At 41.3% G+C, this 4,528-nt stretch overlaps 1 non-coding gene across 1 annotated transcript; it reads left to right on the top strand.

Annotated features, from left to right (window-relative positions):
* The first annotated feature begins 4,004 nt into the window (after positions 1 to 4,004).
* Positions 4,005 to 4,171, top strand: LOC112868454 (U1 spliceosomal RNA). The gene has a single exon (XR_003224284.1). It is a non-coding gene; the product is annotated as a U1 spliceosomal RNA (small nuclear RNA).
* Positions 4,172 to 4,528: the final 357 nt, after the last annotated feature.

Genomic DNA, 4,528 nt, shown 5'->3' with positions numbered 1-4,528 from the left:
ACTCAAACAGGGAAGAAAGCTATGTAGGGAAAAGACAAGTGGGAACAATTTTTGCAGCTCCCAGCAAAACAGGAAATCTCTCACCCTCCTGACATCATGTTGCAGCTATACATACATAGTAGGTTCTTAATAAAAAGTGTTGATTGATAATAATCATGTGTGAAATATACATTATAGACCATAGTTTCCTGAAGCAGTAAAAATTTCACTAAGCTCTTCCAAAAGGAGTTTATGAGACTTGACAAGGGGAGAAGCTTAATAAAAAAACACAAATACTGATTGATAAGACAATACACAGAGCACCGATTAATATTATCAAATGTAGGAATACATCATCTTGATGTTAACACAGTTAACACAGCCTCTGCATCTATCCTCAACTTCAGACCTAACATCATTCATTCATACGCGACCGTGTATGATCACGTGACCTCCCAAACCACTTACTGGGTTTGGGGGTGCAGTGGGGAGTGAGCCCTGCCATTTCTTAAAGGCACATGGCCAATCAGAGTGCTATAAAACAATTAAAATGTAATTTTTAAAATACATTTTAGAAGAACATATATCTGCAGTCATGATTTTTTTTTTTTTCCAAGAAAATCCCCCATGAACACTTCATAGAAACAATGGCACAGAGCATGGGCTCTATAGAGATTCAGTTCATTCCTGGCTCTATAATCTAAGCTTGGACAAGTGAGGCAATACTCCTTGGCTTAAGTAGCTTCAGAAAGTAATAATAACGGTAATATATGATAATAATGACAATACTGATATCTACCACACGGGGTTCTTTGAGGAATTAGTGTTGGAACAATGGGAGAATAAGGTAAGAGTTCGACAAACGCAACCCCTTTTGAGAATCATGGTGTAACCAGTAACGACCATAATCTAATTGAGCAGGAAGAGCCATAATCATGATATAGGATGGAGACTTAAGCCTTGAAGGAGATGTATGGGTCCTACCAGGTGACTTCAGCATGTATTTAAACTGTACTTGGGGCACCTGGCTGGCTCAGTCAGTAGAGCATGCCCCTTTTGACCTCGTGGTCATGTCCTAAGGTCCTGAGTTCAAGCCACATGTTGGATGTAGAGCCTAGTGGAAAAAATACAAATAAAACTGTACTTAACGTGGCTAGCCTACAGGAGACATTTAACGAACGTGGAATTAACAGCAAGGAAACTACCTGAGCAAATCTGGAGCGTTGAGATTACCTCAAAACAGAAGACTGCCAAAGTTTTGAGATTCTAGGCCAGTAGGCAGATTTCCTACCAGCATCAGGCCAATGCTCTCTCACTCTCTCAATATCAATAATGACAAAAAGATGGATTATCAAGAAGGCCCCAATTGCCCTGTGTTGTGATCTGCTAGACTGAATCCCTGATTTATTCCTCCTTTATATTATTTGATTCCGCTCTTTCTACCGCATATCCAACCTACTTGGCCCTCGAATACCCACAACCCCACTGCTGCCCAGTGAGTCCTGGCATCACACACAGGCAGAGGCAGAGCTGCGTTTATCTTTCTGAAAGCCATTCCTTTGAGTGGAGCGATATTATTGTTTCCGTTCCCACATTGTTTCATTTATTTGAAGCATTTGGGTAAGGTTAAATCCCTCCTTCTGATGAGGTTTGTCTATTTCTATTGTTCTAAAGCATCTAGCCTCTTTCTGAAACAAAGGCCAGAAGAAATCACCCAGGGTTCCTAACCAGTCTGGAGCTTTCTGATAGGTGGTTGCCTTATAGAAGCCAAATTCCCATAACACGTGCCTTCTCTAAGCCACTCCCAAGGACAATGAGAGACTCAGAGATTAAAGGCTGTTTCAGAAGACGACCAAATGACTTCATTCACTCCAAGGTACAAATGGCTACCACCAGGCTCGCTGTCACATGCTCGACAGATATCAAGGAAGGGGAATGTAGGAGTTGCATGCAGATTCGGGGGATGGAGAGCAGGAGAGGGATTCTTCTCACGGTAATGAGAAACAAAATTAGTGACACCTGCACAGGCTAATCTTAAAGCTAGAGCTGCTAATGTTAATCCAGATATTCAATAATCTCTAAGGACCATGTAGACAAGCTCTTCCTAACTAAAATGTCAGGATGTGCCAGGCTATTAAAACTAGCTGCTCATGATTTGACTTTTCCCTCCAGTGTGGGCTTTAATTATTCACCTTTCTATGCTGGCGCTATGACAATTTCTTCCCATGTTCTCTGTCCTTTAACACTTCCTACCTCTTTCATTAGTGAGGCATGCGCAGCCACACCTCATTCCAACTTATAAGAGGGTAGTCCTGCTGCAACATAATCTTATACTACTTTGGCTGCCAAATGCAAACAAATTAAACAGCTAATATGCAAAATTTACATCGCCTATCTCGGCAAATGAAATGATGGATAATTTATGGTCTCTATCTGCAAGAAAACGCAGTGATAGAGTGATGGTTAGAAACACGAACGAAAACGCCCCAAAGATTTCATTCTTTCCAAAGGTCAGATGCTCAAATACATGATGAGGGATGCCTATTAGCAGAAATGCTTCGGGGCGCCTGGGTGGCGCAGTCGGTTAAGCGTCCGACTTCAGCCAGGTCACGATCTCGCGTTCCGTGAGTTCGAGCCCCGCGTCGGGCTCTGGGCTGATGGCTCAGAGCCTGGAGCCTGTTTCCGATTCTGTGTCTCCCTCTCTCTCTGCCCCTCCCCCGTTCATGCTCTGTCTCTCTCTATCCCAAAAATAAATAAACGTTGAAAAAAAAAATTAAAAAAAAAAGAAATGCTTACAGAAGTTCTTAAAATAGGGACGGTAGGCCTTTTGGGTGGACTAATACATTATTACAATCATCATACTCTATCCTCTGCAAAAAGTGATTGTACTTCTAATCTACATTAATAGTGGTACAAGGACGAAATCAAAGGGTCTACCAGAATCACTTTATGCTGCACCAAAACACATGGAGTATTTTTGGTTGTTGTTTCATGTTTATTTCACATGTATTTCAAATTTAAAAAAAAGACTGGCAGAGCAGACCATAGGATGCCAGAAGGAATTCAGCAGGGTATTGACAATTCTTTGTCATGTTTATTACAGCTGGAGATCTGTGAATATTTGACCTTAAAAAGATTAGGAGCCATTATAGGAGCCATTACACCCGATTATGGTAGAAATAGGCAGCCTGTGCCGCAAGTGAAAACCCAGAAACTGGACTTCCATCTTTAAGACATTTGTGGAGAGGATTTATGCTTTGAATAGGAGTTAGATTATATAGGGGCAGCTGGGTGGCTCAGTCGATTGAGCGTCTGACTTCCGCTCAGGTCATAATCTCACAGTTCGTGGGCTCGAGCCCCTGGTCAGGCTCTGAGCTGTCAGCACAAAGCCCGGAGCCTGCCTTGGGTTCCGTATCTCCCTCTCTCTCTCTATGCCCCTCCCTCACTCATGCTCGCGCTGTCTCTCTCTCTCTCTTAAAAATAAACGAACGCTAAAAAAAAATTATTTTTAAAGGAGTTAGATTATATATATTCTAGGTACCTTTAAACTGCAAGATTTAATGTGCCTCTGGAATCCAATAAGGACAGAGCTGGAGATAGATATTTAGGAAATCCAAAAAGAAAGCGGAATTGAACAGAACAGAGTGGTAGAATGCTACACAATGGAAACGCGCAGAGTGTACAACTATGAAACCAGCTGAGTCATCATTACCTTCTTGTCTTGCCCTCCTCTGTATTACTATGGAGCTATTCATCTGAGCACTGCTCAGTCTATGTGTTCAATGTACTATGCTTATTGTAGATGAGATTCTCTAGGTCACAAATGTTTAAGTGTGCTTCTATTTAGAAAAAAAATTATATATTAAAGATGCTATTTGCACAAAGGCAGCCCAAATAGCCATCTTTTTCTGCCATTATGTATATACCAGGGGCCTCCAAAATGGCGGCAGGCATGTTCACAGCCAAGATTTGCCAAGATGATCCTCAGGGGTGCAGGGAAAACTAGTTGTTAGTGTACTTAATGTAAAATTAAGAAAGAATGTAACATTTACTTGATCTCAAAGGTAGTTTCACCAGGATGAGGCTTATCCTTTGCATTCTGGATGTGCTGGCCCCTGCAATTTCTCCAAATGTGGGAAACTTGACTGCTTAATTTGTGGTAATGGGGGAACTGCGTTCATGCTCTCCTCTGATGGCTAGTACCTAAAAACAGACATGGTGCTCCCACTCTTTCGTTCTAACTCCTGCCTGTTACTTTTTAAGAGAGTATACAGAACTCTGATGTCTTTTATGAGTGCAGCACCACAATATATCAACCTTACTAAAAAATGCTTCTCTAAACAACACCACCACCAACAACAACAAAACCCAGAAAGAAGGAAAGAAACATTTACTATATGGATTGCCATATCATATAGTCAAACATCAAGGACAGAGAAATCTAAGGACAGTGACTACAGAAGGAGGCACTGAAGGTAATAATACTCATCAGAGCATTACAAGGTGGGCTTCCAGTTAAATGTTTTTATAGAATATATTTCAATTATTT

Source organism: Puma concolor, chromosome D3 (assembly GCF_028749965.1).
Source record: "Puma concolor isolate L17-30 chromosome D3, mPumCon1.1.hap2, whole genome shotgun sequence".
Classification (NCBI taxonomy): Eukaryota; Metazoa; Chordata; class Mammalia; order Carnivora; family Felidae; genus Puma; species Puma concolor.
This window is presented reverse-complemented; position numbering and strand designations above follow the sequence as displayed.